This window comes from Nannospalax galili, unplaced genomic scaffold (assembly GCF_000622305.1).
Source record: "Nannospalax galili isolate Female #2095 unplaced genomic scaffold, S.galili_v1.0 scaffold690, whole genome shotgun sequence".
Lineage (NCBI taxonomy): Eukaryota > Metazoa > Chordata > Mammalia > Rodentia > Spalacidae > Nannospalax > Nannospalax galili.
The window spans coordinates 1,628,348-1,640,696 of record NW_008329288.1 but is presented as its reverse complement, the minus strand read 5'-3'; the positions used below and the strand labels follow the sequence as shown (position 1 = coordinate 1,640,696).

The window sequence follows — 12,349 nt, the reverse complement described above, 5'->3', positions numbered from 1 at the left end:
CCTGAAATAGCTTCCCCAGCATTTTATGTAGAAACAATTTTTAATCTACATATGTTCACAAAAGAAACATTTCAAGAGAAATTCTACTCTAATTTTTATTTCCACAAAACCATAACTGAACAGTTTAGAGAGTCACAAAAGTACACATGTAAAGTAGATAAACAAAAGAACAGCATAAGAATTAGTTATTATATTTTACCTGACCTCTAGGAGCAGCACCCTATCACAGACGCTCCTTTTCCTACTCCCTTCCTCTTTATATACCTTGATGATTGGGGAGGGTCCTATCTTACAGTGAAGTTAATGCCTTTCACAAAAAAGCCAAGTCACCTGCAAAGAAGGCCAGGAGTGGGATGGACTCAGAAAGCAACCTACACAAGCTAGATCAGTATGTCAAGTCCTAAGATTCTTTGTACTGCCTGCTTGAAAGTCAGTGCTGTTTAAGTACTTTGCACAGAAGAGGTTGATGAGAATCACAGCAATCAATCAAAGCATCCCAAGTGAGTTACTAGATAAACAATAGCTCAGTACCTCTAGTAACTGATTTCTCTACTTGATTAAACTATAAAAAGACAGACTTTCCAAATACTATATCTGAGTTTCTATATGAAAGTTAAACAATACACATTTGTGTGTTTTATAGAAATATAAACGTTTCAGTTTTACATGATGCCAAACACACACCCAAGGCACGTCTTTACAAAATGAAACAGGTTTTCTCCATCCTTCTCATATAGCTTAAAGTATGTGGCAGTTTATTTCAACATGTGCAAAACAGAGACTACGGTATTCGGTGCCTCTCTGGGTTTCTAAGAATTCTTTCGAGTTAAGCACTAATTTAAAGTTTCCAGAAATTTTCTGAAGGTTTTCTCTCATCCTATCCTAAAAGTTAAACTATTCCCATTCCACATTTTCAGCTAAGAACAGACCAGGGAGAAAAGCTATAAAATATAACAAAATATCTAGAATGATAGTAAGACTATCCCATCTCCTCCTCTCCAGCCCTCTGCTCACCTCCTCCTGGAAGATTGTCCATGAGCTATGCCAAATGTCCTTTGGGAATCTGAGGGGTAGGGGATCAGTGAGGCATGGACTCTGAATTAACTCACTTGGTCCCTTTCATCATTCCCCGCACTGGCCTGAGAGTAAATCTCATGTTACCTTTTAGTCGAACCTCCTGTTTCCCAAGGTGTCTGATTTAGGACACAAAGGCTGGCTTTTTGTTAATGAGATACCCTAAATTCGACAGCCCAAATGATGAACAGGCTGCCCTTAAGGCACCTGCCACCCTCTGTCGTCCCCATCAGGAAAGGCAGGCAGGCATTCGGTGAAGAACTCCTCCCGGGACAGCCTTCCACCTGATTTGGTGGGGTTAGGGAGAACAATGAAGGGAAGGGCAAGAGAGTCTATCCCCCCGCCCCCGGTGATTTATTACTGAAATTCCTAAATGTGGACAGAAAGCAACAAAGGTCTGGAAGCTGCAGACTGAAATAAATAGCGATGTATTTAAAGTATTTAGTAAATGATAATGCGATCCACAGAAAGCTTTAGAGAGGAGAAGGAAAAATACACTCCCTGGGGCTGGGAAGTCACTGAGTCTGTGAAGGCAGAGAAAGATACATTGTGCAGGAAATTTCTCCTGCTTTTCCCTGCACATAAATCACCGTCTCTCGCGGGCACTCTGCGGGGATGGAGAGGACAGACACGGCTCCCTAGGGAAAGCGCGCCGGCGCCCCTGGCTCCCCACCAGGCTGCATCCCACCTGCCCAGGCGGATCTCCATCCTAGACAGGCTTCAGTGTGTCACTGACACCTCACCCCGCCTCCACCTGCGAGATGCCTCAGCGCACCCCAGGACGCAGAGCTGAAGAGCAGGCTTCGGGGTACTGCCAGCTGCCCTTCCCAAGCCCGGACCCCCTGCGCCGGCCGCGCCGCGCCGGCCTGCTTCCCCCAACCTCCCGCCCCCGAGCCATCCCTCAGGGACTTTGCCTCTGAACCCCCGCACCTCTCGGCGGGGCTGGCTAAGCCCCCAGACCTCCTGCGCGGCAGCCGGCTCCGAGAGCCACCCCCAAGTCATCACCCCGCGCGCTGGCGGCGGCGGCGGCTGCGATCCGAACGGGTCCCTCCATGCACCAGGCAGGGCGGCCGGAGGGCGCGGCGCTTTGCACGCGGGGCGGGGGTGCTGAGGCGGCTCGGGATCCCGGCTCGCGTACCGAGCCGCGCGAGCCGGGTACCTGGGGGCGGAGTCCCGGGGCGCGCCCCCGAGGCCGCGCTCCTCCCTGCCTAGCGCGCGGACGCGAAGCCCGGGGAGGCCGGCCGGGGAGGAGGGGACCGGCGCCGACGGAGGCGGGCCGCACAGGCCGCCGCTCCCGGGCCCGCACCCAGCCGCAGGGTGCGCGCGCAGCCTGCCAGATCAGCGGCGGGACGGGCGGTACCACTGTGCAAGGGGGGGAGGAGGGGGACGCCGCGCGCGGGAGCAGCTCTGCGCCGGCCCTGTGTCCGCTCTGCACGGAGGTCCCCGCGGGAGAGCCGGGCCGCGTCGTGCTGTGCTGCAGACCGGGTGCCAGAGAGGTGTCCCGGCGAGCGGAAGGGGCGCCCGCGAGGTCTGCACTCACGCTCCCCTCACCTTCGCTCGCCCAGGACAGGCGGCATTCCAACCCGGTGCACCGCGGGTCTGTACGTTCCGCCGTTCCCGCCCAGGCCCCGCCCCGCCTGCCCACCTTCGGAGGAGCCACCTAGACCGTCCTTTCTGCTACTCTTTGAGCACTGCCCTGGATTGTGGCTCCAGCTCGCCGCCACGTTCCTTCGGCTTTTTAGCTTCTTAAGCAGTTTCCTCTGATTCCTCAACCCACCCACCCTGCCTTCACGAACCGGCTGGCAGGTGACAAGTTTCTGAGCCGAGGAGAGCTCTTTGTCGTGTGGAAAGCAGCACGGCCTTTGGCCCCAGAGTCTTCCCAACACTTCCTTTGAACTTGCCCTAGTTATAAGAGCTCAATGAACGTTAGTTGTACAAACAAAAAGGGGCGGGGGGGCGCCGTTTTTCTTTAGGAAGTGCCTGTGAAGCATAAATACAATATTTATAATACTCTGAGGAGCACCTGACACTCTGGGCATCCTAGGATTGTAACTTTTTAAAATTATTAACAGTTCATTTTCTTTATTTAACCATCATGGTCATTACTATTAATTTACTACAAAAACACCAATGCTACTTGGTGGTCATAATGACTCTGCACTGATCTTCAAAAGAATACATTCTCCCTTATCTTTAGCTGGATCCAGGGTGTCCTGAATGCCCCAAAAGAAAACCAGTCGAAAATCAGTATAGGAAAGAAAAAAACTAACGTTGACTTGTCCTCCATTATTCCACATTTTAATTTATTCAGACAAAGAATCTGTATGTTATTAACCTAACAAGGTATAGAAATTACTTTTTTTTTTTTTCTTCAGCAAAGATGCTTCCTACGGAAAACAGAAGATTTAGCTGAAATAAGTTCTGTGCTTCTGGCAGTCTTGTGGCACAGTAAAGAATCCTGGCCATTCTCTAGACACAAGCTCCACTACAAAGACTTCCAGCTGCTTCTGTTGGGACTGGGTTGACTGTGGGCACCTCCCACCTAACAGGGCTATTCAAATATCACTGTAATTACTATTACTCAGACTCAACCCTGAGAAGTAGTCAGAAGCTTGTTGATCTGATTGCTTCTCTACTGCCTATTGCAAAGCAGAGAAGTCATTGCAGACAATGAATAAGTCATTTGTTCAACATGTAGGTTAAAAGTATTAGCATTTACTCCATACACGGACAGGCACAGGAGTACTTAGAAAAATATCACACATCCCAAGTTGCAGAGACCTCACAGTCTCATGGTGATACAAGCACATACATAGATAAATATTCTGGGCCATCTTCCATGGAATGAACTGTGACACTCAAGGGCAGTGTAGCCAACTATGTCTAGAGTTTGGGAGTGGCGCTTGCCAAAAAAGGCTTCCCAAAAGAATTGACCCTTGGACCAAGCCTTGACGGTTCAAAGGAACTGGCCAGTTAAAGGAATTCACTAGTTAAGGTGAAGGAGTACAAAGAAGACCTAGGCAGGGAAGACAGTATGAATAAAGGTGTGAAGGCAAAAAATAAGACAGTTCAGAGCTTTTTTTATGGCTTAAATCTAAGGAACCTAGTAGAAATTGACCGGTGACAGCAATGCAGAAATAAGCACAAGCCAGGTCACAGGGTCTGTGTAGATTATGCCAAGGATACAGGACTTTCAGGCACTAGGGAATCAGAGCTGGGTTTTGAGTGGAAAGGGCAGTGGTCAGATTGTGTTGTGAAAGATCATCTAGCAGCAATGATGAGAAGAGATTGGAGGGAGTTTGGAAGTTTCTTGGTATGGTTTGAGTGTACCCCAAGGCTTTGTGTGTTGTAATTTAGTTCCCATTTTGAGGTGTTAGGAAATCTAAAGAGACTGAACTAGGACTAAAGTAATAAGGGGAGAGAGTGGGAGATAGACTCCAAACGCAGGATAAAAATTTAACCTAACTTGAAAAGTGATTGTATGTGAACAGTAAAGAACCCAGAAACCCAAGGATGACAGTAATCTGCCTAGTTTGGTGGATAGTGTTCACACACACTAGCCCAGTGGTACCCAGGAAGAGGGCAAGAGCTGTGAAAGATACAGGTTTTGGCTGGGAATTGTGCTCACTTAGCATGCATGAAGTCCTGGGTTTGATCCTAAGCACCTCACACATGCACACAGAAAAGACATTGATTTTATGGAACAATAATGGGTTCAAATTTTAACTTTTTATATTTGAGGCATCTGTCTATGCTAGTTACTAGCCTCATCGTTGTGACAAAATACAGAAGCAACTTGGTTAAAAGAATTTATTTTGGTCATGATTTAGAGCGATTTGGATTGATCATTGCAGAGAAGGCAGGGCAGAGTGGCTGCATTGGCAGATCAGAAACAGCAAGCTTGGGGCATACAACCTCAACCCACATCTGCCAGCTAAGCCATGTGTCCCAAAGGTTCCCCAGCTTCCCAAAACAGTGTACCAGCTGGGGACCAAGTGTTTGACACTTGGTCCTGTGGAGAACATTTTACATTCAAATCATAACATTGTAGAACCCCCAAACACAAGTCTCTACTGGGTAGATAAACCCAACCTGGAGATAGATTTGAAAGTGATGAGCATTTTATTAGTCAGATTTATACTACTATGGCAAATATCTGAATTAATCAACTTTTAAAAAGGACCAATTTATCTTAACTCACAGGAAGTTTCAATTCATGATTGACTGGCAGCATTATTTTGGACCTGTGGCAAGGCTACACACTTTACAAGCCAAGAAGCAAAGTAAGGAAAAGAAGAGATTGCAGTTCTAGAATTCCTTTGAAGGGCTGCCTCTATGTGCCCTGTGGTGGTTTGAATGAGAATGTTGTCCCCCGTAGACTCCAAATAGTTAGTGGTGCTGTTTTGGGAGATCTTAGACGGTGTGGCCATGCTGGAGGAAGCATGTCACTTGGGGCCAGGCTTAGAGAGTTCTTAAGCCTTGTCAGATCTCCAGTCACCCTCAGCTTGAAGATATGAGAGTTTAGCTTCTGCTCCTATACCATCCACCTTTGCTGCCATGCCTCCCTGCCATGATGGATTCTTGCCCCTTTAGAACCAAAGCTAAATAAATTCTTCCTTTTATAAGTTCCCTTGGTCATGGTGTTTCTATCATAGCAACAGAAAACTAATGCATGCCCCCAAACCTCTTACAACCCCACTTCTTCCTACAAACTTTACTAACACTCTGGGAGACAGTCTATCTCCAGTCTACAGCAAGTAGAGAGTAGTATTTGTATCACAGAATTCTATAAAGTTCTAGCCAATGATGGATCTTCAAACCTCAAGATTGATAATTAATGTTGAAGCCATAGTTGCTGATGGAGATCACAAATTTATAGTCATAGTCTGTATGACTCAGTAAATTGTCCCCATCAAGGTTTAACCACTCAGGCATACAAAGAAACATAACAACAATCCAGATTTAGAGTTTTGCTGGGGGATGTGCAGAAAGAGGACAATGCAGAGGATTGGCAAGAAAATAATTAAATCATCAATCATAGAATCCAGACCATGAGCTGGAAAAGGTTAGGGAAGAATGAAAGACTGGAAGAAAATGGCAGATTAAAGAAAAGGAGATTTCTTTCAGGTTAGAAAGCAGATGTTATAGGATTACATATGGAAAAAAACAAGAAGTGTTTGTTATGATCAGATTTTACACTTCAGACAGAATAACTCCAAACTCTGAAGCGTGTTAACAGGTATGGCAAATGACATAGTGTTAAAGTCATGAGAAGGATGTGGTCAAGGGACACTGGGCTTGAGGGCTGGAGGATATTAGAAGGACCAAGAAAAATGTAAGAGAAGTACTTTGAGCCAAGTACCTCAGTGCTAAGCAATTAGGTGGGAAGATTTAGATGCTAAGGAAGAAGGATATGCATCCACTGAACTCTAGGTCTGAACTAAGTGTTTTTATAATACCAAATAAATGTTGAAACTGTTTCCCCAAGAATGATGTCACAGAGTGACTATAATCAAATTCTAATTCTACCTCAAGTATTTGTTCTTTGGGGGTTTTATTTATTTATTTGCTATTTGTTTTGTTTTGAGACAGGGTCTAACTATATACCCTCAGCAGCCTTGAACTTGTGATTCTCCTATCTCAGCCTCCCAAGTGCTGGGATCTACCTCATTTGGCCTCTGTAAAGAGTCTTGAATTCTTAGTCTTGATTTCATTGTTCTTCAAACAAAAACAATAATAATAATAGTAGTAGTAATAATAGTACCTCCTATAGAGTTAGTAATATGAACAACTTCAGAAAGTTACTGGGAACTTGAGGTAAAACACAAAAAGTGCTTAGTACAGTGCTTGGCTAATAAAAGCTATACATACCAGTAACATCTTCAAAAGCTAGATATAATCAGCATAGTGCTCACATACTTCTTGTTGTGTGGCAAGTATTATCTTTAATGATAGCTCCATATTACAGATAAGAAAACAGACACAGGAATGTGAAGTGCCTTAACTAGATCACATAGCTAGCCAATGTCAGAGCTGGCATGCAGACCAAGGAAGCCTGGGTTGGGAGGTGGCCTTTTACTGTACATTAATCCCTTACCACAATAAGAGCAGATCTATTATCTGTTCAAATGAATCGCTCAATTAAAATTTTCCTTGAATATGAAAAAATGTTCAACATCCTTAGACATCAGGGAAACACAAATCAAAACTATATTGAAAGGCAGGTGTGGTAGCCCATGCCTTTAATGCCAGCACTCAGGAGACAGAGGCAGGCAGATCTCTGTGAGGCAGCATGGTCTATATAGCAAGTACTAGGCCAGCTGCAACTACATACTGAGGCCCTTTCTCAAAAAAACAAAACACAAAAAACAACAACAAAAACTACATTAGAGCTCCATCTTATTCCAGTCAGAATAATGATCACCAAGAAAACAAATGAAAGCAAAGCGAGGTGAGGATGCAGGGGAAGAAGGAACTCACACACTGCTGATAGAGATGTGCATTAATATAGTCACTACAGAAGTCTGTATGGAGGTTCCTCAAAGTAGTAAAAATAGAACTACCACATGATTTAGCCATACCACTTTGGGGTATATAACTAAAGCAGTCTAAGCATAGAACAGAGAAAATGCAGACCCATGTTCAATGCAACACTAGTCACAATAGCACATTCCAGATGAATAGACAGATAAAATGCCACACACAGACACGCAGGCATGCTCACACTGAGTTTTTTGTTTTTGTTTTTGTTTGGGAGGGGGTCTTTTTGAGACAGGGTCTCCCTGTAGCCCCAGCTGTCCTGGAACTCACTATGTGGACCAGACTGGCCTTGAACTCACAGAGATCCGCCTGCCTCTGCCTCCCAAATGGTGGGATTAAAGGCGTGTGCCACCACGCCCGGCCTCATACTGAGATTTTATTCAGCCAATAAATAACAAAATTATGTCACTTTCAGAAGAATGAATTAAGATGGAGGTCATCATATTAAGCAAAATAGGCCAAACTCAGAAAGCCAAATATTGCATATTTTCCTCTCATATGCAGAATCCAAATATAAACAAAACATAATGGGGGCTGGAGAGATGGCTCAGTAGTTAAGAGAACTGACTGCTCTTCCAGAGGACCAGGGTTTGACCCCACATGGTGGCTAAGAACTGTCCATAACTTCAGTTCCAAGGAATCCAATGCCATCTTCTGGTTTCCCAGGGCACTGTGCACATTGGTGCACTTACATGCATGCAGGCAAAACACTCACACATAAAAATAAAAATAATAAATAAAATATTTTAAAGACATAATGAAGCAACTCATTTTATACAATGAATATACACTAATAATAATAAAATATAAATTTTAAAAGATTTTATGGATCTCTTTTAGGTGTAAAGTACTACATTAAAGAGTTGTAAGGGAATACTTTATTGACCTTGCCTTGTGGGCCCCTCTCAGACTCTCATGGTGGCCTGACCTGTTGGGACTCTTAACTGCCTTAGACACCCACTCTGAGCTCCTACCATCATTTCCAGATACTGAAGAACTTGGAATCAAGCTTCCCAGGATCTGCTGATCCAAGGGCCAAGGGATATCACTCACATGTACAGGTGTGTTATCTCCCCATACTACATGAGAAGGGCAACAAGTAAAATGTTTCTCCCTTCCTCCAGACATGAGTTTTCTTGTAGCTTGTCCAAACTTTCTCACAGAGACATGAATAGCCAACAGATTTATTTTATTTTTAATTAATTAATTTATTTATTTATTTATTATTTATTTTTGGTGTTTGGAAACAGGGTCTCCCTGTAGCCCCAGCTGGCCTGGAGGTTGCTACGTACACCAGGCTAGCCTCACTCTAACAGAGATCTGCCTGCCTCTGCCTCCTGAGTACTGATATTAAAGGCATACACCACCACACCAACCCAAGAGATATGATTAGCCAACAGATTTACTTTTTAAAATGCTCAGTAGCTCTCTTTATCAGGGAAATGCAAATAAAACCACAATGGGATATCGAACCACAGCTGTTAGAATTCTTAGTATCAAAAAGAAAAATGACAACAATGCCAGTATGCATGTGAAAAAAAAAGGAGTCCATACACTTTGTTGGTGGGAATGTAAGTTAATATAATCATTGTGGAAAGCAGAGTGGAGCTCTGTCATAAAAACAAAAATAGAGTCACTTGTAGGAAAATGGATGAAATGGGAGATTATCATGTTGAGCAAAATACGCCAGATTGAGAAAGATAAATGCCACATTTTCTTTAATTTGGGACATCTAGAGGAAAAAAAGATGGCATGAGGGAGTTGGAGAGATGGTTCAGTGATTAAGAGTATGACTGCTTTTGCAGAGGACCAAGGATCTGTTTCCAGCACCCACATGGTGGCTAACAACCATCTGTAACTCAAGTTCCAGGGGATCCAATGCCCTCTTCTGACCTCTGTGGGCATTACATGATATGAGTGCACTTACATATATGCAGATAATACACTCATACACCTGAAACAAAAATAATAAATAAATCCTTGTCTCAAAAAGACCAAGAAAAAAAATAGATAAAATTTTTTTTAAAGTGGGAAGGGGACCATTAGAGAAGAAGAAAGGGACCAGGGGAAGGGTTACTGGGGGTGATTATGATCCAAGTATATCATGTATGTATATATGAAAATATCAGATGAATGCCATTATTTTATATAATTAATGTATTCTGATTAGAAAATAGAATTATCACATAATCTAGCAATTCCACTTTGGATACACATACACACACACACACACACACACACACACACTCATTCAAAGGGATTAAAACCAGTATGTTAAAGAGAAATCTTCATTCTATGCTCATTTACAGTAGCTAAGATATGGAAGTCATATAGATGCCCATCAATGGAAAGATGGATAAGAAAATTGAGGCATATGCACACACACACACACACACACACTCTCTCTCTCTCTCTCTCTCTTACTCTCACACACTCAAATATATCCACTGTATATATTATACACCAATGACATACTATATTTATTTATTTTGGTCTTTTTGGGATATACAATATTTTTAAAGTAAGGAAATTCTATCATTTACAACATCATGCATGGACCTAACTGAAATAAACCAGGTACAACCGACACTGCATAAGTCATTGATATGTGTACTCCAAAAATCAGTCTTAGAGAAACAGAGACAAAATACCTGAAATAACCAACTTTATGAATAAAAAGGAGGTTTCAGTCCATGTCCCTTGGCCCAATTGCTTTGGGCCTTTGCTGGCTCAGTTGCATCATGGCAGGGAATGCACAGTGACTAGAAAGCAAGGAGAATGATAGGAGGGATTGGAGTCCAGTTTTCCCTGCAAGGGCATACCCCAATGACCTAACTTCCTTCCACTAGGCTCCACTCCTAAGGTTCCACCACTCCCCAATAGTGCCAAAGGCTGGTGATCAAGCCTTTGGGAAATTCAAGATGCAAACTACAGAAACCTGTCTTTCAAGGCTTAAATTAGGTAAGCACATCAAATTCCCAGCATAGTTAGGTCTCAGGCAAATGGCTTCCTAAATAACTTTTGCATCAGCGAAGGAAGAAAGACTTCAAAAGGAAGGGAATTTTGGCCTAAACCAAAGGCTCCCAAAGAGGTAGAAAGTGGGGAGCATTTCAAAGGAGGGGTAGGAGGGACAACATGAGCCAAGGAGTGCAGGCAGGATGGAGGTGGAAGGCTGTGGACAGTGCGTGGCCCTGTGATTAGAACAAAGCATCGTAGCACTAGACAAATTTGTGAGTCAAACTGGAGCTGCACAGGGGAGATTTGAATCATGGATAAGAACTCGGGACATTGTTCTTTGGGTCCTAATCATACTAATTAATCTTTTTGTTTGCACCTTATTTTATGGTTTATGAAATCCTAGTTATAGCCCCCAAATCTAGTAGAAACTTGAAATTTACTGTCTGCAATAGATGATGCCAATAACGTCATGAGCCTTTAGAACATTCCTGGGCTACAAATGATGAGGGAAATGTGACAACTCTTATCAGAAGGTACCCCATTTAGCAAGAGCAAATGTGGTCAGAGTTGACCATCACCAAACTGATCCAGTTTACTAACAGTATACAAACTAAACATCAATTTCACATGCTATTGGTCATGGCTTTGGATCTTATTTGATCGTATTTCTGTAAAGAGAAAGGCATTAATCAATTTAAAACATTGAAAAAAGGAAAATAACCATAAGTCAATTGGTTTACAGCCTTTCGTTTTTACTCTCTGCTCAAAGTACCAAAGTTCAAAACAACAGCTAACCCCCCATAGTAAGTTGGACCCAGAGGGCTAAACAATAACAGAAGTTGCTTGTCTCCATTTGGATGGTTTCCAAATTTATACAACAAAGTTCCCATTAAATATGCAGGAAGTTCTGATTATTTATGATGTAACTTAATATTGACAAATTATTAAATGACCCCAAACCCTCCCCCAATCCTTCAGAATTCTGGGTCTAATGACTGTAGGATAACCTTCCTAACAAGGCTAGAAGTTGGCAATCAACAGTTTGTTTCTGCAATCTGCTTCATTTTTTTCCCAAAAGACATTCCAATAGGTTGACTGTATTCTCACTGTCTTGTACATTTCCTGAATTGTGTGCAGGAGGATTTCACGGAGAGAGGGATTTCTATGGCCTTTTTTATGCTGAACAGGCTAAGCTCCGGAGACTCACTGCCTAAACCTATTACACACAGATCACCTAACTCTGTTATGGGTTTGTAATGCTAGATTAATTTACCCATACACCAGGCCAGGAGAAAATGACTTTCCACATCTCCTTTGCACAAGCAAAGAATGTGCAGATCCTTTTACAGGAAAGAGAAGGACAGTTCTCTTACCAAGTCTGGAGCTGAACAGATACGGATGCCACCTTCCATGTCACTCAGTATGTACAGCAAAGGAGCCCTGTCTGAAATATGAAAGAAAGCCAAAGGGCCTGAGAGAGAATGGCAAGGAATTGGGCATATTTGCAAAGGATAGGCAGCTAACGAATGAGTTACTTGAGGCTGAATGGTCTCATAGAAAAAGCACTGAACTGAGAATTGGGAAACCTGTCTAGTGTAATTTATTCCCGACTCCCTCATTATCGTCCTGTCTGCTGTGTGGACTTGGGCCAAACCCTTAGTCTCTGTGGTAGGAGTTTCCTTCATCTTCCCCAAGAGGAAAAATGAGCTACAGTATGTCAAGGTCTCTAAGGGGTTTGCATTGTCAGAGCAAACTCCAGCAGCTTTAATAGCTCTAG

General features: G+C 43.3%; 1 protein-coding gene across 8 annotated transcripts in view; it reads right to left on the bottom strand.

Moving 5' to 3' along the window:
• The window catches only part of Cdon (cell adhesion associated, oncogene regulated), a 125,364-nt gene extending 123,119 nt beyond the window's left edge, over window positions 1-2,245 (bottom strand). For 5 of the 8 annotated variants that reach the window (XM_017798599.2, XM_029564374.1, XM_029564370.1 and 2 more), the window contains exon 1: window positions 2,005-2,243. The gene's annotated coding sequence lies outside the window, so the exon portion shown is untranslated. Of the gene's footprint in view, window positions 1-2,004 lie in introns of all 8 variants that reach the window. The other 3 variants (XM_008834745.3, XM_029564360.1, XM_029564357.1) reach the window with 2 other exon arrangements.
• Between the last annotated feature and the right edge of the window lie 10,104 nt (window positions 2,246-12,349).